Below are 23,264 nucleotides of genomic sequence, written 5' to 3'. Positions count from 1 at the left end.
GGATCCCATTCCGAGAAGTGTGGATGCCTAATAAGCTTTCTCCCATGTTCGAGCAGATTTTTTTTTATATAAGTGTAAACAAATGAACTCTAGGTAATTTTACCATTTTTTCTGTTTAAATGTTTGGTATTAAGATAAATATATGTTTGCCCTAGTTGGTTGAACATGTAAAACATGTTAAGCCTTGCCCAACGGAGCATTAATGAGACATTCAATTTCATACAATTGAAGTATTGAGGCATGGGTATAGGACCCTTTATGGGTAAGACCTATTGCTTATGAAATTTGGGATCCTAATTTAGGTCAACTGGCTGTGGCTGCTTTTATTTGAGGTGGGTGCTCTTGGCCTAGTGAATATTGCTTATTCTGGTGCTTATCAGTGGAGGTATATAATCCGTTTACATCCTAATGGAGATATTTATAATGGAGCTCTTTTTCTATTAGTTCTTTCTACCATATCTTTAATAGTCGACAGGGCCGGCTTAAGGCATAGGCTACTAAGGCCAATGCTAAAATGGGGGCCCAAAAAAATAGTTATATATATAATATATATATATATATATATATGTATTAATTAAATAGAATATAATTATTAGTTTATTTTGAAAATATAAGAATTTTGATTTTAAAAAAAATTTAAATTATCTTTAATTAATTATTTATTTATTTGGATGAATTCTAATTGATCATTTATTGTAATAATTATCTTTAATTATTTTTATTTTTGAAAAATAATACCAATTAAATCCAATTAAGTATTTTATATTTTATAATTGATTAGATTTTAATAAATAAAAAAAAGTTAGATACTTCTTTTGTTCATACACTTTTTTCTGATTTGTTCATGCATTTTTTCTCATCTAGTTCACTTATTTTATTTTTTTTATTTACTCATCTTTTATATTTATTTAATTTTGATATCCAATTTATATAATTTGCAATTTTGGTCCAAATGACTCTAAAATAAAAGGCAAAGTTGTAAATTATTATTTATTTTAATGAACTTATATTATTCATTCTCATAATATTTTTAATTTTTCTTCTTTGTTTTCTATGAATTCATGATTTTAATTATTTACTAATTGTTATTGTTATTTATAAAAGCTAGACTTTATGTTTCTATAGTTTATGCTTTCATTTTTTTCTCTTTATCATAATTCGAATGAATTGATTAGGTTTATTTTGAAACTAAAAATCTAAAAGAAAAAATAAATTCATAAATAAAAAATAGCACTTGAGATAATAAATTCTATTAAAAATTAATTTTTTTTGCAATGTATGGATTTATTATTTTGTGTTAGTATAGCTTCAGTAAAAATAAGTTTTTCAAAATTAAAATTAATAAAATCTTATTTGTGTTCAACTATGATTCAACAAGATTAAAAAATTTAATAATTTTATTAATTAAAAAAGAATTATTATCAATCTTGAATTTAAAATTTTAATTAATACCTTTACATTAAAAAAGCCCAAAAATATATATATATATATATATATATTTATAAATTTTACATAAAAATCTATTTTATCAAAAGTAGTATTTAATTAAGGCCTCAAATATTGTTTTTTTGGCCTAGGGCCTCGAAAATTCTTGAGACGGTCCTGATAGCCGATTGGTTACACCTACAACTGAAGTGGAAACCAAACACTTCGTGGTTTAAATATGCCGAATCTCACCTTAATCATCATTTATCAAAACTATTTGAAGTTATCTTCTAGGTGGAATTGCTATAACATGGACATTCTTTGTAGCAAGAATTATTGCAGTAGGATGATGGCTAGGAGGATTTGCAAGGCATTATGGCATTAAGATTTCCAAGGTTTAACCAGGCTTATCTTAGGACCCAATTGCACATCGTAGTAGGTTTGGTATTGCTACCGCACATGATATCTCAAACCTTTTAGCAACATATTTTTCAACACATTTGAGACACTCAGTCCCATGATTCTGAACACAAATAGATTTAATTGTTAAATGATTTTAGTAGTGGTTTTAAATAGGGGTAAAATGATAAATTCATAATGAAATTGTATAGAGTTTGTTTGATAGTTGCTAATGCAAAAATCCAGCTCAATCAAAACTCCCACCTCATCAATCTTCAACTTACAAAAGATGTCAAAAAAATCTTGGAATAACAACAAAACACTCTTCGATTGTAACACCCCATCCCAAAGTACAATGGAAGTTTTCCAATTTTGACCAAGTTGACCGTTGACTTTGACCATTGACTTGGATGGAATTCTAGGTTGACTGAGGTACTGTTACGAAATACACATTGGCATGAGTTCGTATACTAGTAGCACGTTGAAAATGGAGCTACAGTTTGAAAGTTATGAGCAAAACAAGATTGGGGTCCAAACTGTCCAAGGGTGCCGAAGTTGACTTTTTATTTATGGAAAAATGAGCTTTGACTCATACATGGTTGTAAAGTGCTCGTCGATACGAGTCCACAGACTAGCGGCACGTCTAATTTGGACATCTGGTTAAAAAGTTATGGACGTGCAAAGTTTTAAAATATCGTATTATTTTAATATTATTTTTTAAACGTGTAACAATGTACCATGTGTGACTTAATAAATGTGACCATGTGTCACTATGATGAAATGCCACATGTCAACCATGCTTAATACCATATTATTTTATTATTGTTATTTTATATAATAATATTATTTTTAATATTATTTAATTATTTTATTTTATTTTATTTTCTTCCCTTCCCTTTATTTTTTTTCTTTTTTTTCTTTTCCCCCACGTGGGAAAACACCCAGCGTCCCCCCCCCCCCCGAAGCCTTTTTCTTCTTCTTCTTCCTTTCCTTTCCTTTTCTTCCTCTCGGGCCCTTGCGGTTTCTTAAATTCCGGCCACCACCTTACTACACGCGCTGGCCAAAGAGGAGCGGGGGACGAAGGCGAGCTAGGCCGCAAAATTTTACGGCCACCAGTGGCCAGACGCTGCCAGATCGGGCCGGAGAAGCTCGACGCTTGGAAATTTTCTCTCTCCTCTTTTCTTGTGTTTTCTGGCCAACCCAGCTCGACCCATACCTCTATCCCACCATTTTCAACCCCTCTGAGTCTATTTCCGTGATTAGATTGCCCAAAACCCCTACCATTTGAGAGATCTCTCAAGTTCAAATTCTGCCGGTACTTCCGAGGCAAATTCCGACCACCACCGGCAGAATTGGGATCAATGGAGAACGGTAATACGATCCTCGTTCCATAAGCTTTGTTTCGGTATATTACTCGTCAATTTTGGTTAACGTTTGTGTTTAACCCCCCGAGTACCGGATATTATTTATCCGAATAAAATATTAATTTATTTGAGTTGTGTAATGTTGTTCCTCTAGGAGCACGTGTGCATTGTGGAATTGATCCCATGGAGGATCTTAGGTTAATTGCGTGCTCCAGGTGAGTGACCTACCTTCAAAATTAATTTGGGATGTTAAAATATATATATTTTGTGTAAATTGGTTGTTTGAAAAATATGTTTAATATGTCCAATATTTAGTAAATTTATATTTGGAATTTTGGTGCCAAAATTGAATGGAAGTAAGTATCTATGCATTATAAAATATTTTGGTTTTAAGAAATTTGAGATTTTGATAAATTTTATCAAATTTCATTGTTGGAATATTTTATAGTTAAATATTTGATAAATATGTGTTATGTATTTGATATTAAGAGAATTTCCATATAAATTGTATTGCTAAATTATAATGTTTTTAATATATATTTGGGTGCCAAAAGAATATATTTCAGAATTTAAAGAAATTATGGTTTGATTTATTTTAATTATTGCTATGGTTATTATTCAATTATTGTGCACAATTATATGAATTAATTATATATGAAATTTATGTGGTTTTAAGGATTTGTTGATTTAAATGGATTTTGAGGATTGGAGAAAAATATTGTTTTAAAGAATTATGTTTCAAAAATATTTATGCCATTGGAAAATTGTATATTTGAGTTGATGGAAATGAAAGTTGATGGATTTTGTGATATGAGAAAAATTATATATTATCGAAGTATTCATGCCGGTGTTGTTAAAGAAAAATGTGGGAGGTTGAGTTCGAAAAATGATATAATTCCCACGGTGGATTTTGGAAAAGTTTGCGTATCTTTTTATAATAAAATTTGGTTATTTATTTTAGATGCACTCATACAGTACTGGTGTTCTGTACTGTATATGTAGATGAGCGCGCAAGTTATAATGTCTCCCGTGAGTTGCCATTGGACCGAGGGCAGGTAAGTTTTATATAATGCATATCAGCCGCCTCCCTCTATGGCTGGGATGACAGTTTTAGTAGCGGCGCTGTCGAGATGCCAAAGCGACCGTATGCAAGTTTCTCTCTTTAACCTCCCGCCAGACGGTGTTCGGGACGCTGGGTATCAGAGGGCATCACTAGTATATGGTGTGGTGTATCAAGTAATTATTTTTCTGAGATAAATTTCAAATCCTAAAATTTTAAAGCAGTAATTAAATTAGAATGTATTTAACGTTGTTTTTATTATTTATTTCAATTGGAAAACTTAATATAAATTTTATGGAATTTTATTATGTTTTTGATTACTTATTCATATTAGTGTTTTAACAATGCATTTCATCTTGATTTTACTATGTTTTTACCATTTATCTTAAATTGAGGTTTTAATTTGGTTTAATTATTCCTTATTTAATTGTTCAATTAATTATTTCATTCTAATTATTTTAATTATTCCCTGAATTGTTTTAATGTAAGTTTTATTAATGTTCTTATATTATTTGTTTATGACATTATCAATCGTTTAGTAATTATTACGAAATTATTTTTATTTCTATTCCTATTTTATTTTCATTATAAATTTTGGATCCTTGATCTATTATGCTTTAATCGATATTAAGTTGATTAATTGTTTTCCTTGGTTTTTGGGGCATACAAATAGCGGGTTTTGGAAAATGTTTTAAAAGGAAAAATTTTCCAACCGAGTGAATGGTGAGAGTTTTGAGAGAAATATTACTTTCAATTAATTATTATTTATTAATTTTTTTATTGTTTGGTATCGATTAATTAAGTTTCTTTTATTGTTATATTATTAATATTAAAAGTGTACAGTAAATAGGGTCACTCACTGAGATGATTAGCATCTCATATTTTTAAATTCCGTTCCCCTAGGTCCATGTTGGGAGACGTTGATCGTCCGGGGCAAGCCCGATGTCTCAGTTCATTGCCGAAAGTCCAAGAAGCATTTCTTCCCTTTTTCCTCTTCTTGTATTGCTTCCTTATCTGTCATTGTATTAATTCCACATTTTTTGTATAATGCTCTGTATACTGTATTGGACGCATTTTATTAAATACTGCATTAATTCCCTGTTATTCTTTTGGAATGTTGCAAATTGTGGAATTATATTGTAGTAACGTGGGAAGAATAAGGGGTTGTATATAATATTGTGTTTTCAGTGTAGGAAATTTGTGGTAAGTCCAACCCTTAGAAGAGGTTCTGCCGGATTTTCCATTGGAGGGTCCGGTAGGGTTTCTCTGGGATCAAGGCTTGTCTAGGATTTCGGTGAGGAATTTTGGACGGATCCTGACATCGATGGTTAAGTTAGTGTTGGTAATACTTATATAGAAATAGTAAATTAGTCAAGAGATTTAGAATGACCTACCAGTTGTGTTGATATAGCTCATATTTATAGTGCCTTTGGAATAATTGATAAACCTCATCGATGGGATTTGATTATGTTGTTCAACTTTAATATTTGATCTGTAACTCCTGATCAACCATTGATATCACATTATTTACTGAGATTTACCTCAAAATGTATTTATCTAGACGCTATTAGCGATTATTTTCTCTTATTTAATTAGATGTCATTAATCATATCTCATCATTTACTAAGATTTACCTCAAAATGTATTTATCCAGATGCTATTAGCGATTATTTTCTCTTATTTAATTAGATGTCATTAATCGTATCTCATCAGACTGTTTGCATAGTAATTTAATAATGTTGATAATATTACATCTGATAATGGTTCCACGCCAAGTAGGATATTATTCCCACATAAGTGGAAGCCAAATTTACCCACAACATTAGCCCCTAGCTACGTTGTACAATCAAAAGATTAACTGAGTGTGCATAGGTAACATTTGAATTATCTTGAAGCGTTAGTTTATGCTTATCTTACTAAATGTCTATTTAATGTTGCATAATCATCACTTCTTGTCGTATAGTAGCGACTCATGTCATATTGCATATTCATGTTGTTTTATTTAGAATAAAGTTGACTATGTGTCATGCATTGCCTATCCAAAATGTTTTATGTGGAATAATGATGACTTTATGTCATATGTCATTCAATACCATTCAGTGTCTTACATTGCATCGTCCATTACGTTTTATGTCATCATGCTTTATTTGATTATTATCCAGTTGCATTATCCATGATATTTTATGTCATCGTGCTTCATTTGATTATTCATCTAATATCGACTTTGCAACTTACATTGCATCGTCCACAACATATTATGTCATTGTAATTCATTTGATTATTACCCAATGTTGACTTCACATTGTATACGCTGATGATTTTTATCTGGACAATGTTAAGACATTTCACACTCAATCGCACCTTGACAATATTGGGTACGTTGATATCACTTTATTTGGTTTAGTATACCTTCACAATGTCAGGACTTATCGCATGACTTAAGTGCACCTCTATAATTTCGGGTATGCTAATTGATTTGATATAATTTGACAATGTCAAGAGTTATCACACGTAAATGCGGCTCGACAATGTTGATGTCACATTACTTGTATTTAGAAAATGTCCAAACTTATTACCCTTAATTATGCCACGACAATGTCAGGATTTATCACTTTTTGAGGTTGTGCCATTTGATATTGAAAATATGTCACATAATTTCATCCGATATCGAAAATATATCACATAATTTGGCCTAAGATCAAAAACATAAAAGATATTCAAATTTTGAAGTCGAATTAATGGTGAACTTTATTTCATAGATAAGTGATTCTTATATACTCCAATATGAGTTGAAAGATTTATTGAATTAAAAATAATTTTATGTACCTCATATGATACAGAGTTTGTCAAGTGAAATTTAGTGACAGTATTATTTGTTAAGGTCTATGAGATCAACAGAAACCTTCCATGCTTCATTTATTTTTCTAACATGAATAATATTATATAGCCAATTCGAGGAAGAAAGGAGATTTACCTCTAGCACTAGCTATTACAAACTCCTGTGGATGACCATTCCCAATCAAATATTCCATCTCGTCTTTTAGGTACAAGCATTTCTCAGTAGTGTGACCATGGTCATTATGGAAATGAAAAAACTTTCTTTGATTTCTAGTTTCTAGATTGACGTAAGTTTGTTTGGGCAATGTAGCAAGTTTTGTCCATGATTTGCATCAGTACTTCACTACATGAGATGGGGTATACATTTGAAAAGGAGCCTCATGCTGATGTGGAGGATGCTTTTGGTTTGATTGACTTGCCTATCGACTATCATTCTATTCTCCATATTTGTTAGTTTCTCTTATTCTTATCCTTCTTAATTTGACCAGTTTCTCAACATTAATAAATTTTTGAGTCGTGTTAAGCAGATTGGAGAATTTTTTCAATGGTTTTTTTCCCAATCTTTCGTATAAACTTCTTCATGTTTATGCTCCCCATGATAATCATCAGTGCTTCATCATCATTGTATGATTTTACATATACAGCTTTAGAATTGAATCAAACCAATTACCATAATTGAGAGACTTTAGTGCTTGTTTGGCCAATTGATTTTAAAACAGTTTTCTGTTTTACAAAACAGAAAATTGTTTTCAAAATAAAAATATATTTGTTTGGCCATCAGTTTTTAAAAATAGTTTTTAGAAAACAAAATTTAAAAAATAGTAAATGATGTTTTCAACTGTTTTGAAAATAATAAAATACGTATTATTTTAATTTGTTTTCTTCATCATTTTTTTTTTAATATGCATTTTCCTGTTTTATAGAGAGAAAATTGTAGAGATAAAACGTGACATTAATTCTTTGAAAGATCTTAGAGAGAGTTGTAGAGAGAGAGATAGAAGAATATTATATCATGATAAATATATCCATTAAATTTTCTCATTCTTTTATTTACCTTTCTCTTTTTTTAAAATTTTTTTTCAAATAGAACAACTTAAAAAATAACTATTCTCTTTTTTTATTTTTTTCAATCCTTTGTGAGTTATATCTATTATTTTTTATTATTATTATTTTTATTTTCCTTTCCTTCGTTATATTTCTACTTGTTTATTTTTTTTACTTTTTATCTTACTTTTTTTATCAGTTTTTTTTTTTCCATATATTTCTTATTTCAATTATTTATTTTGCTATTTTGTTCCTTTTCCGTATTTTCCGTTTTCTTCTTATCAAATATTCTCTCTCTCTCTCGCTCTCTTCTATTTTGTTCTTTTTCCTAACTTTCCATTTTTCCTTCATCAAATACATATATATATATATATATATATATATATATTCTTATATATAGTTTTCCATTATTGTTTTTCTTATTTTTCATTTTCTATTGGGTATTTTTTTTTTCTAATTTTCCAATTTTTATTTTTCCTTTTTCATTGTTCTATTTTTCTATGAGATGTTCTTTTTATTTTCTTATCTCCATTTTTTTTTTAATTTTCCCTTATCTCCTATTGTAGTTATTTTTTTCCTTTTTGTTGTTTATTTTTGTTTTTACCTTTTTTTTGTAACAGTGTCAAGAAAATTTAAATATGTGGCTTAACTATATTAGTAACATATAAAAGTTAATAGTTTTATTGTTCTGCTAATTTGAGATTTTATGAATGTTTATAGTTGGAAATATTATGTTAGACTTGTAAAATTTAATTTTTTAATTAATAGAAAATTCCAAGTCCCAGTAGTTATTTTAATTAATATAAAAGTTAGTAATTAATACACATGAGTTTATTTGCTTGAAACTCACATCAAAGAATTAATAACATATATTGTATAATATTAATAAGGTTTAAAAATTAATTAATAAAAAGATAATTGACCGATAATGTAGAACAACTATTAGTCATACAAGGATTAGAAAGACGTAGCTCTAAAAGGTGAACTATAAATCAATGAAAAATTAAATACATACAATTGAAAAAATGATATATGTATATATATATATATATTATAATGTGAATGAATCAATAATAATGAACCAAACTAATACTATGAATGCTATAGAAGAAATGTTGCAAAACTATATACAGGTATATGTACTATCATTTGCGGATATACAATTTACTATTATTATTATTATTATTGTTATTATTATTATTGATGAATATATTATTTATTCATTTAAGCACACCCTTAAGCAACTTCATGTTGAAAGAAAGAATATGAGCATTACAAATTATTAGGAATTATATTTAACAAGTTGATTACCACTAGAGTGTCTTGTCATGCATCTATTAGTAACCCACCTAATACCAATGATGAGATGGTATGGGAGGCTCAAAGTGCACATGTTAATGCTGATCATAATGATCCTTTTTATATCCTTGATAAATCAATAAGCTATTTGAATAAACGCACTACATACAAAAATATTGATGAAATACATACAATCAACAAAAAAATTGGGGGAATATTTCATAAAAACCTTTTCATATTTGCATTAATTCCAATTTAATCCCTAAAGTTTCAAAAATGTCATTATCTCTCCTTAGGTTTCAAATAGTCTTCATTTTTATTTCTTGTTATTCATTTACATCTACACTTCTAATAATAGTGCCAATTGTAATTTTCAAAATCTGAGAGACTAAATTAAAATTAATGCAAATCTAGGAGTTTAGATTGAATATTCTCAAAAAAATTTATAGTTATACATGTTATATATAATGTTAATGAATTAATAATAATTAAAAAAAAGGTTCAACAGAAAATAAATGTTATATTATATTTTAATATATTTTATATATATAATTCATTAATATGTGAATGCATTAATATATATATATATATATATATATATATATATTATAGCTATACATATTATATATAAGGTTCTTTTTATGTAAAAAAAAATAAAAAATTCCCTTTTATGTACCCAAAAAAAATGAATACTTTTTAAAAAAAATTTGAAAATTATTTAGCCAAAAATGTTTTCTATTTTCTTATTTTGAAAATTGTTTTCAAGTATCAACGGCCAAACATTCATTGTTCTCATTAAACAAGAAAAAACAGTTTTCTATTCTCTATTTTGAAAATAATGTTTTGAAAACAAAAAACATGGCTAAACAGGACCTTAGCTTCCTTTTATTTTGTCAAAAGAAGATGAATTTTGAGCCTCTTTACAACATTTTATGCTCTTGCAAACTAAGAAACAAGAACATATCCCAGCTGAGTGAATGACTTAGTAGATATTAGTGCGAGCTTTACAAACCACATTCTTGTCGTTCTAGTTAGTGTGAGAGGGAATGCTTGGCATATTGCCAAATCAGTAGCTCCATCGAGCTCCATCCATATGTGGTACAATCATAAGTATTCAATTGGATCTCCCACTTTTTTGTAGATGTTAAGCTACAGCATATGAAACTTGGACAACATTAGTGCTTCTTAAATTTCCTCAGAGAATGGAGATTTTGTCCACTGGAAGTTCCCTTAGCTTGGCTCCATTGCTAGTTCTAAGGTTGTCCATTCACTCATTTAGCTATCTTATTAGCACCTCCCAATGTTGCTCTCCCTTTTCTCTAAGGTAATAGGTCTGTGAAGCTCTTAGTTGACCTCATAGCCTTGTGCAACAAGGTGATGATGTAGGTTAGTACTATCTTGATTTTATCTGAGGGAAGAAGACACTAAATCTTCAAGTTCAGCTTGTTGCCTCGTGTCAAGGTGATGATGTAAATCAAAGAAGTCATTAGATCTTCAGGTTCATCTTGTCGTCTCATGTGAAGGTGATAACGTAAGTCAGACTTGTCTCATATTTTTTTGAGTAAGAGATCATTGAATCTCTAGGTTCACCTTGCTACCTTGTATCAAGATGATGACAAAGTCAAATATATCTAATGTCTGGCATTATTTTCCAGTCTCATTAGTCTTGTTTTGTCTCTTGATCTTTGTCCTCTCTCTCTCATTGCTATTTGACTTCCCCTGAGGCTTGCTTTCTTTAGGACAAAGTTACTGTGGATTTATCTGAGTGATCATTTGTTTCTGACTTTTAAAGCCTTCTTCCATCTTGTTTTCCAAATTATTGTAAACAGATGACACCATCTTCTTGGTTTTTTTTTTTTTTTTTTTATATTTTCATTATAGAAAAAGGATGAGCTAAGTTACTAACCTTCTTTGGCTTGTTTCTACCTTTTAATTAAGCAAAAAGGGGGGGACGTGCACGTCGCATTTTCATGGGAATGAACAATGTTTCTGGAATTCTCTTGGCTACTTATTGCTACCTTCATTTCACCTTAAATTGTATTGAACTTTAGCTTTGTAGGAATGTCCACCCTCGTTCTATCATCAAATGTTGATGCAGAAATCCGATTTGACCAAAACTCCTACCTCCTCGATCTCTGACCTACAAAATATGCCAGAAAAATATTAAGGTATTGATGTGGTACCGACCAAAAGCACTCCAATGCTCATGTCAGTGTTGGTATATCATAACTAGGGGTGGACAAAATCCAATCCAATTCATTTTTAACGGTTTGGATTGAATTTTTACATCAATTGGATTGGATTTTTACATCAATTGGATTGAATTGGGTTCAAAATATTATAAATTATATGGATTGGATTGGTTATGGATGGAAAATATAAATGCAATCCAATCCAAATAATATATTATATAATTAAAAAATTATATATATATATATATATATATTTCATTTTTATATATAAATTTGAATATCTTTTTCATTTTTATATATTTATTTTTAACTTATTTTTTTCCATTTTTATATATTAATTTTTAATATATATAGCTATTTTATATCCCAAAATCCCAAATCGATTTTTGAGTAAATGAATTTTGATGAATGTATTATTTTACATTATTTGTTCTAACAATTTTAATTTGATTTTGTAGGAGTGAGATGATGACATTAATGCTTGCTACTTGATAAGTGCATGATGTGTATCATTTGCTATATTTTCTTCTTTATTTTTCATTGTAGACTATGTTGCATTATTCTAATTGTATTTTATGTTTGGATAATTATAATTTATTATTTATATTTTATATTTGGAAAATTTTTTATTTGTATTATATATATTTATAAATTACTAAATTTCAAACCGATCAACCAATCCAAACAACCAAACCATTATTCAAACCAAACCGAACATAAATGGTTTTGTTTGCTTTAGATTTAACATTTTAATGGTTTGATTTGGATTGCATATTAGGAAAACCAATAAGTATGGATTGAATTGTATTTTGGTCCAAAACCGAACCAATTCAATCCATATCCACCCCTAATCACAACAACAAATTTGGGCTTTAGCAACACAACTATTATGTCACTAAATGTAAAAATTTAGTCATTAAACCCATTTGATGACAAAGAAGTGTCCATCACAAGTTTGTAACCGTGTCTGTGACCCTAAAGGCCCATAATGGCAAGAGTAATATCTTCGTAGCTGATCATATTATCTTAGTGACAAAGTTTATATTTATCACAGAATAGAATTCATTTAGTGGCACAAATATATATCACAGAAAATATATTTTATCACTGAATTTGGAATTCTGTGCCTGATTAGAGTGTAATCTCGTCAAACCATAAGAATTAGATATATATACTTTTTTGTCACTAAAAAAATTAGTGACAAAATTAAGGCTCTAGCAACATATTTGATGCCACTTTTAAGTACAAAATAGTCTAACCAGTAACAAATTTAAAATAACACTTCTAGAATTGCAATTTTGCATAAATGAATAATATTTTATTACCACCAAATATCTTTTACATTAAAATTCCAATATCGAATTATAACACAGTGTATTAAACACAATAAGCTTACACCAAAAAAAGGTGAGAAAAAAACATTGTTGACTGGAAAAAAATTACATTACAGTTTCCTAGTCTAAACCATCATTAGAGAATGCTCAAAATGCAAAGTGTCCAAATCCAATGCTCCTACTGTAGCAGCTGGAACACAAATGATGTCAGGACCCGTCCAGAATTCCTTCCCCGGAACTGTCAGGACCCGTCCAGAATTCCTCCTCCGGAACCCTAGACAGCCCTGATCCCAGGGAAATACCACCGAACCTTCCAACGGAAAATCCGGCAGCACCTCCCCTAAGGGATTTACTTACCACAAATTTACCTGCACTGAAAACACACTTCAAAAATATCCCCTTATTCCTCCCACAAACTACAAATTGGTTCCACAAATTTCAGCACTTCAAAACAAAAATACAGTAATCCAGTGCAAGATAAATACAACAAGAATGAAAGAAATAGTACAACTGCAATAAAGAAGAACAGGGTACTTCACGAAGTAAAACAGCGATGAAGATCAACTCCGCTCTGGATGAACATCGACAACCTGGTACCTAGAGGAACGGAATTTAAGAGTGTGAGATGCTAATCATCTCAGTGAGCGACCCTACTACTATACCATATAATATCACAGTAATAAGTATAAATAATAATTATTTGGAAATAATAATTTCTCTCAAAACCCTTACAATTCTCTCAGTTGGAAAGGTTCCCCTTTTAAAACATTTTCACAAAACCCTTTATTCATATTCCCCGAAAACCAAGACATCAAATAAATATCCGAACAGTAATAATTATATTTTTAATTCCAATACAGTTTCCAAACATTTTATTTTTAAAACACAGTTCTGAAAATCATTTGATGCACCCACTATATACCAGTGGCGCCAGAGTACCCAGCGTCCCGAGGTACTGCCAGACAGGAGGTTATAGAGAGAAACCGGCATACGGTCGCGTGGCGTCCCACTGCGCCGCTGCTAACCTGGTGTCCCGGCCAAAGGGGGGTGGCCGCCCTCTCCGATGGCATCCACAGGACACCCTCATAATATCAACCGTGCGCTACTCACACCCACCTGCGCGCTAATCACATCACCTGCGCGCTAATCACACCCACCTGCGCGCTAATCACAACCGTGTGCACACTAACCATATCACATATACCATATCACATAATCAGAACACCAGTACGTGCACGGTGCATCTAAAAATTATAAAATCCATAAATTTAAATCATAAAACAAATTTCACATTTTTCATAAGCATAGCGGGCATAATCCATCCGCTTGAACCGGGAAATTCTCCACAATTTCCTTATAATCCATACCATAAATTCCATGATTTTCAAATCCACCAACTTCCAAATCCATCAATTCAAATATCCACATTTTCCCAATAGCATAAATAATTTCTCGAAATATCATAATCAAATCTCATAATATTCCATGGGCATATTTTATAAAAATTGAAATCACCAATATAACCAAATATTTTCTTTGAAATATTTGAAAATCAAATCATGCCCAATTTACCATTAAAACCACACCAATTTCAAAATCCTCAAAACCATAAAATAATTCCACACGGCATAATTTTGTAGAATTCGCATTTTCTTAAATCCAATCAATTCATAAATAATTCTACAATAAATCCAATAAATATTTGGCACATAGAAATTAAATTCCAAATATTTAAATCACACATTATATATTCACCAATTAAATTCCCAAAATTAATTTGAAAGTGGGTCACTCACCTGGAGCACGCAATTAACCCATGATCCACTACGGGATCAATTCTACGACTCACCGGTGCTCCTAGAACAAAATTCACAGATAGTCAAATAAATTAATATTTTAATCGGGTAAATAATACCCGGTACCCGGGGGGTCAAAACACAAACGATATCTAGAATTTACGAGTTATATACCGAATCGAAGCTCGAGTGATGCTGATCACAGATTCGATCTTACTTCCCGGTGATCGGACCCGACGGGGTCGGAATCTCGCCGGAAAGCTTTTCGAGTTTCGGCTCTGCAATTCTCCCAAACCGTCGCGAATTGGCGGAAACGGAAGCCGGATTCGGATTCAGGAGGTCGAACACAGCGGACTGGAGCCGGCCAGAAATTTCGGGTACTCGCCGGAACAGTATTTTCCGGTGGGCCGTCGCGGTCACCGGCAACCGTCGCCGGCGGCGCGTGCGTGCGGTGGACCTTGGTTGTGAAATTTTGCAGACTTGTAGATCGTGAGGAGAGCAATCCAACGGGACCGGCGGTGAGCAAAACGGAGGTCGGACGGCGGAGAAATCACCGTTTGAAGATTTCGGACCCCTCGCAGGAAAACGCTCCGATCCCGGCGCGTCGGTGGTCCGATGGCCGTGAGTTTTGGTGGGTAGGCCGGACTTGAGGAGAGGATTAAGGCTGTCAGGCGCGTGTGGCCGGAAAATGGCTGGAACAGGGTCGATTCGCGGTGGCCGGCGGTGGAGGGGAAAAACGCGCCGCCGAACTTCGGAGCTCCGATCCGGGCGCGTCCGGCGGCCGTTCGCCGTGAAATTTGGAGGTTTTGCCGGAAATGAGGTGGGCAATCTGGCTGGCCGGTGTGTGTACAGTAACTAGGCCGGAAAACGTGAAAATGACCGGCGGCAGGTGACTCTCTCTCTCTCTCCTCTCTCTCTTTCTCTCTCCTCTCTCTCTTTCTCTCTCTTCCCCGAGTGTTTTAACAAATAAAACCCCTGCGTGACACTGTTCATGCCACGTGGACCACTCAGAAGCTGACACGTGGCATTTCACTGTTCACCAACCCAAAAACATTAAAATAATACGGTATCCGGTAAACTTTAAACGTCCATAACTTTTTAACCGGATGTCCGTTTTAAGCGTGCCGCTAGTCTGTGAACTCGTATCGACGAGCACTTCACAACCATGCATGAGTCAAAGCTCAATTCCCCATAAACAAAAAGTCAACTCCGGCACCCCTTGGACAGTTTGGACCGCAACTTGTTTCGTCCATAACCTTCAAACCGTAGCTCCGTTTTCGACGTGCTACCAGTCTACGAACTCGTGGCATTGTGCACTTCGCCACGGTACCCTAGTCAACTCAAAAGTTTCACCGAGTCAAAAAGTCAACTTTTGACCCCTTCGGTCAGCGGTCAACGGTCAACCTCGGTCAACGTGCACGGATTCCGGTGCGATTTGGGACGGGGTGTTACAGGAGCCCTAGACAAGCCCTGATCCCAAGGAAATACCACCGAACCTTCCAACGGAAAATCCGGCAGCACCTCCCTTAAGGGTAGGACTAACCAAAAATTACCTGCACTGAAAACACACTTCTAAAAACATCCCCTTATTCCTCCCACATTACTACAGATTGATTCCACAAATTACAGCACTCCAAAATAAATACAGTAATCCAGTGCATAATAAATACAACAAGAGTGAAAGAAATATTACAACTGCAATAAAAGAATAAACGGGTACTGCCAAACTAAAACAGCGAGGAAGAGCAAGTCCGCTCCGAATGAACACCGACAACCTGGTACCTAGAGGAACGGAATTTAAGAGTGAGATGCTAATCATCTCAGTGAGTGACCCTATCTACTATACAATATAATACCACGGTAATAAGTAGATAAATAATAATAAATTGGAAATAATAATTTCTCTCAAAACCCTTACAATTCTCTCAGTTGGAAAAGTTCCCCTTTTAAAATCTTTTCACAAAACCCTTTATTCATATTCCCCAAAAACCATGACATCAAATAAATACCAGAAACAGTAATAATTATATTTTTAATTCCAATACAGTTTCCAAACATTTTATTTTTAAAACACAGTTCTGAAAATCATTTGATGCACCCACTATATACCAGTGGCGCCAACAGTACCCAGCGTCCCAAGGTACCGCCAGACAGGAGGTTATAGAGAGAAACCGGCATACGGTCGCGTGGCGTCCCACTGCGCCGCTGCTAACCTGGTGTCCCGGCCAAAGGGGGGTGGCCACCCTCTCCGATGGCATCCACAGGACACCCTCATAATATCACCTGCGCGCTACTCACACCCACCTGCGCGCTAATCATATCCGTGTGCACAATATCCATATCACATATACCATATCACATAATCAGAACACCAGTACGTGCACGGTGCATCTAAAAATCATAAAATCCATAAATTTAAATCATAAAACAAATTTCACATTTTTCATAAACATAGCGGGCATAATCCATCCGCTTGAACCGGGAAATTCTCCACAATTTCTTTATAATCAATGCCATAAATCCCATGATTTTCAAATCCACAAACTCCCAAATCCATCAATTCAAATATCCACATTTTTTCCAAGCATAAATAATTCTCGAAATATAATAATCAAATCTCAAAATATTCCATGGGCATATTTTATAAAAATTGAAATCACCAACATAACCAAATATTTTCTTTAAAATATTTGAAAATCAAATCGTGCCCAATTTACCATTAAAATCACACCAATTTCAAAATCCTCAAAACCATAACATAATTTCACATGGCATAAATTTGTAAAATGCACATTTTCTTAAATCCAATAAATTCATAAATAATTCCACAATAAATCCAATAAATATTTGGCACAAGAAATTAATTTTCAAATATTTAAATCACACATAATATTTCACCAATTAAATTCCCAAAATTAATTTGAAGGTGGGTCACTCACCTGGAGCACGCAATTAACCCATGATCCACTACGGGATCAATTCTACGACTCACCGGTGCTCCTAGAACAAAATTCACAGGCAGTCAAATAAATTAATATTTTATTCGAGTAAATAATACCCGATACCCGGGGGGTCAAAACACAAACGATACCTAGAATTTACGAGTTATATACCGAATCGAAGCTCGAGTGATGCTGATCACAGATTCGGTCTCAATTTCCAAGGATCGTACCCGACGGGGTCGGAATTTCGCCGGGAAGCTTTTTGGGTTTCGGCTCCGCAATTCTCCCAAACCGTCGCGAATTGGCGAAAACGGAAGTCGGATTTGGGTTCAGGAGGTCGAACACTGCAGACTGGAGCTGGCCGGAATTTCGGGTACTCGCCGGAACAGTATTTTCCGGCGGGCCGCCGCGGTCACCGTTGGCTGTGAAATTTTGCAAACTTGTAGATCGTGAGGAGAGCAATCCAACGGGACCGGCGGTGAGCAAAACGGAGGTCGGACGGCGGAGAAATCATCGTTTGAAGATTTCCGGCCCCTCGCCGGAAAACGCTCCGATCCCGGTGCGTCGGTGGTCCGATGACCGTGATTTTTGGTGGGTAGGCCGGACTTGAGGAGAGGATCAAGGCTAGCTGGCGCGTGTACTGTAGATCGGCCAGAACAGGGTCGATTCGCGGTGGCCGGCGGTGGAGGGGAAAAACGCGCCGCCGAACTTCGGAGCTCCGATCCGGGCGCGTCCGGCGGCCGTTCGCCGTGAAATTTGGAGGTTTTGCCGGAAATGAGGTGGGCAATCTGGCTGGCCGGCACGTGTACAGTATCTCGACCGGAAAACTTGAAAAAGTCCGGCGGGTCCTCTCTCTCTTTCTCTCTCTTCCCCGAGAGTTTTAACAAATAAAAACCCTGCGTAACACTGTTCATGCCACGTGGACCAATCAGAAGCTGACACGTGGCGTTACTGTGCACTTAAGCCAAATATATTAAAATAATACGGTACCCGGCGAATTTCAAACGTCCGTAACTTTTTAACCAAATGTCCGATTTAAGCGTGCCATACAAGAGTTCATTTCTTCTATGAACTCGTATTGACGAGTACTTTACAACCATACAAGAGTCAACTCAAAATTACATCACAAGAAAAAGTCAACTTCCAGCACCTTTTGGACAGTTTGAACTTCAACTTGTTTTGCCCACAACTTTCAAACCGTAGCTCCGTTTTTGACGTGCTACTAGTCTACGAACTCAGGGCGTCATGCACTTCGCCACGGTACCCTGGTCAACTCGAAATTCCCACCGAGTCAAAAAGTCAACTTTTGACCCCTTCGGTCAACGGTCAACCTTGGTCAACGTACACGGATTCCGGTGCGATTCGGGACGGGGTGTTACAAATGATCTGGCAAGTAAAAGGTTAGAACAGAGAGCTATCAGAGAATTCTCCACTTGCAATGGGTAAAAAAAAGAGTAATGCAACATGCAGTTTATTATTGGAACTTCAATGAAAAAAGAACTATACAACTTCAGATGTCATGAGATGTACATCATTCACAAGCCTAAATAACTTGTAAAATCACAAGAAAAGAACTATATATGCAACATATGGATGCTTATAAAAGCCCTTAACTTTGGAGAAGAAAAATTCCTTGCAAGTTTTGAATTAGATATGGCACCAGAATATGTCTTCCTCCCCATATATAATCAATTATACAAACCATGTGGAGATGGAATGGAGGTTTTCACTGTTCTAGCAGCAACTAATCTGGGAGCAAAGGAATGTGGAACATAAAAATATCACCGTCTAATTTCATAAACAACATAATTGTAAGTGACAACATGATTGTACAATTCTTTAATTCTATTGACAGAAAACTTTTACCAGGTAGAGCAATATACAGCCATAGTTTTATCAATTTAGCTTCCATTAGATGAAAAGCATACCTTCATTAGATGCTTTAGTTTCTAGATTGGAGGCTGATATGTTCCTGCAAATAATCAAACTAGCTATATTAAATAACTTATGATAATACTATAATTGGTATATGTCATTTTATAAAAATAAATACCTGTCTTCACCAACAGTAAATCCATTCCGTTTAAGGTGACACACAGGCTGCCACAAAGTCTCCTTCTCTTTTACGAGATGGAAAACTCTTCACGAGCTACACCATAAGCAACCAGATATCAATCCATTTTAATTCCCACAACAATGTCATTCGCAAGAAGCAATAAATAACTGGAATTTGCTAATTATTTCATTACTTCTTTGGCTGGACAGATTAACTTATATCTTTTGACTCTACTGGCAATAAGGTGGTGTGGGATTTGGATAGGTCTTAGATCAAATCCTTACGTGTGTGGGTGTGTGTGTGTGTAGAACAATGTATATATAGGTGCATATAAATACACAAATAGATAAAAGGTATTTTTGTCTCAACGTAGGATGCAAATAGATACCTGCCCCTGTCCTTGAAGAGTCATAATATAGATGGATGTTATTGCATACAATGATGTGACGGTACTCTTTGGGAAAAGATGAACAGAATTTAGAGAAGCATCACCTCCCTGAAAGTCCAGAAAGGAAACGGTTGCAATTAGGCACCAAAACAATACATGATAATAATAAGTATCAACACTGTGTTTTAGATAGTGTCTCAATTTGGTCTCTAAACATTTTATTAAGTTATAATGTCACATAAACTATGACATAATATCAAATAAATTATTCTGTTGCATTTCCTATTGGTCTAACGTATGTTCTATTCAGATCAACCACAGAGAGTTCTCAAATTCTAAGGAGATGAGTTAGGACAGGAGACGAATAAATATGAAAACAGTGTAAGGTACAAAAATTTTAAGCAAGCAAGGATAGATTTCTCTAACACACATAAACCATTGCATACAAAATTATACCCTTAATGTTGACGGTGGCTTAAATATTTGTAGCAAGTGTTGAATTCATATCCCAGACCTATAACAACAAAAGAGAACACTCTTATGCAACCAAAGAAAATAAATCCTTACCTAAAGACAGAATCCCTAAATATGTAACAGAATTTAAGCTCACCTTGACTGTGCAATCACTGAATGCAGTGATAATATGATCTCCAGTGTTTGTAAAAGTGCATCATTTATACATGATCCATGACGACGAAATTCTCTCAAAAACTTCCCAGATTTTAGACCCTGATTTCTGCATTCAACATAACCCACTACATTATTAGATTATAGCAACCACAAAGAAAAAGTACTGCTTTTGTTATTTAATATTGTTAAAGCGTATCATTATGGTAGCCTGAGATACATAGTTCAGTTTAAGCTTTTAGATATTGTAAATTAACAAATATTACTTACAGTAATTCTAGACCGCCGTACAATCGGTCAGACATATCCAAAATCATAGCACTAAAGACTCGAATGGTAGAATAGGGATAAATGGTGCCACAACTGAAGGAAAAAAACAAAACTGTTGATGCACCACCCTGGAAAAGACCAGGAGGAAAGAAAATCTAATTAAGAAAACTCACTGTGCAGTCAAATGATATACGAAATCTAATTAAGAAAACTCACTGTGCAGTCAAATGATATACTAAGTAATTGGCTTCCATCTCGACAGAAGAAAACACTTGTGACACCCCGAGAATGTACATGTTCAAGGCAACACAAGCACTGACCAGTCAAAAAGAGCCAAATGTGAATTTAAATGACACAATAAGTTTTGCTATAAAAATCACTACAGAACTTCCAACGAAAGCAATAACATTCAACACAATATTGACATGAATTAAAAGAAAACCAACTACTATATTTATTTAATAAAAACATATGGTGAAGGTTGACTTCAAGGACTTAAAGTAGGAAGAAAAACAAATCCTGATCCAAGAATATATAAGTAGACTTACTTTAATTTTTCCATCTTCTGAACCAGATGCGAGCATCTCTGAATACCTGCTAAAATCAACACAAGGGACTGGATCATCATGCGTCATGAAAGCTTCCAGCAAGTGTACAATATGTCATGGAATGAACAAAAGCAAAGGGACTTGCTAGATTGTGTAAATCAACATGTACAATATGTCATGGAATGAACAAAAGCAAAGGGGCTTGCTAGATGGTGTAAATCAACATGTCATGGAACAAACAAAAGCAAAGGGGCTTGTTAGATGGTGTATATTAAGTTCTCAGTCACAATTCTTAACTTATTAACAGAACAAATAATCAAAGCCCATTAAGTGATTATTTCTTTCATATTTGTAATAATTAATAGTGAATTAACAATACCTCTTAAGATATAACATTTAAAAAGGGAAATATAAAATACACAGGTTTTCAAGAAAGAAAAAAAATATATACATATATATATGTACATATTATACGCAGGATGCATGTCATAGAGCAGAGTAATGGCTAAACAAAATTAACCATGAATGTTCAAAAGATAGTGGACCATAAACTAAGAGAATAAGAAAAAATTTAAGAGGAAAAAGCATTAAGAGAAGCAAGTTTCTAGGACATATCATTAATAAACATATCAAATACAATATGCATCTAAAGCCACATTATATGCCAACTTCAACAAGATTCTGGAATTGAATTCAATGAAGCACTCAGATGTTACCAAATACTAATCTAAAATCAAGGAAACACAAAGGAATAAACAAGAAAGAAACATCAAAGGAAGAAAAGCAAAGCACATTAATAGCCATATTAGCAGATGACTTCAGAAATTAGCAAATTTAAATTAAAAGAAAAAACTGAATCAACTACTTCAACTTATATATTCTTTTATACTAATTTAAAATCATCGCGACATTAACAAAAAACAAACCAGTTTTTTTTCTATACAAATCAGTTTTTACCCCTTTTTTTTTTTTTTTGGTTGTTTTATTATAGTTCATCAAACACATGAAGACAATGATGAATGAAATAGAACCATAAATTACAAATATAAAGTAAGGTCGTAACTTCAAACAAATAGAGTAACAATCCTCTTTAAGATCGTAATTAGTAAGGGACCATTTAAAATATCTGATATCCAGCAAAGCGAGAGAGAATTGGAACTGGTTTTCTTTCCTTTTTCCCCAAAATTCCCAACCAGCAATCGCAGCAACGCTAATGCAGAAGAGAGAACTTCAGTTCGGAGCTGGGATTCGAGCTGGCAAATGGCTGTGGAGCTTCTAGGTGGTGGAGGCAGGAGAGCAGCGGAGGTGAAGAGGAAGGCTGAGAAGTTTGGGTCGAAAAGGTAGGGAGTCGAGAGAGCATAGAGCTTCTCTGCCTTCTCGAAATGAGAAGAATTTGGGGCTTTATTCTGGGCAAACAAAAACGTGTAGTACTGTGGCCTCTTTTTGTTTTTATTATTATTATTATTTTTTTATGTGTGTGGTTAAAAGGCAAAATATTTTGTTACTACATTGATTTATAAAATTGAAAAACCAAATGAAAAATCTTAGTGACAAGCTATATAAACTTTTGTCACAGTTGACTAGAAAATTTGGACAGCAAATTTTGTCTTCAAAAAACTTACCCCCCTTGTTACAAATTTTAGTGACGAAGTGTACGCTGTAGATGGTTTCAGTAGCTCATG

The 23,264-nt window shown here is 33.7% G+C and overlaps 1 long non-coding RNA gene across 2 annotated transcripts; it reads right to left on the bottom strand.

The window, feature by feature from the left end:
* Window positions 1–17,959: 17,959 nt before the first annotated feature.
* On the bottom strand, window positions 17,960–22,965 carry LOC132799325 (uncharacterized). Of its 2 annotated transcripts, none has more exons than XR_009634933.1 (9): window positions 21,583–22,965; window positions 21,251–21,349; window positions 21,035–21,162; window positions 20,748–20,873; window positions 20,138–20,245; window positions 19,747–19,842; window positions 19,622–19,665; window positions 19,308–19,442; window positions 17,960–19,079 (listed from the first exon to the last, which is right to left on the bottom strand). It is a non-coding gene; the product is annotated as an uncharacterized LOC132799325 (long non-coding RNA). The 2 variants fall into 2 exon arrangements; XR_009634934.1 differs by lacking the exon at window positions 17,960–19,079 and adding an exon at window positions 20,594–20,651 and having other exon boundaries at window positions 19,088–19,442.
* Window positions 22,966–23,264: the final 299 nt, after the last annotated feature.

Source organism: Ziziphus jujuba, chromosome 11 (genome assembly GCF_031755915.1).
Source record: "Ziziphus jujuba cultivar Dongzao chromosome 11, ASM3175591v1".
Lineage (NCBI taxonomy): Eukaryota > Viridiplantae > Streptophyta > Magnoliopsida > Rosales > Rhamnaceae > Ziziphus > Ziziphus jujuba.
The sequence above is the reverse complement of the archived record's forward strand: the minus strand, read 5'-3'. Positions and strand labels throughout refer to the sequence as shown.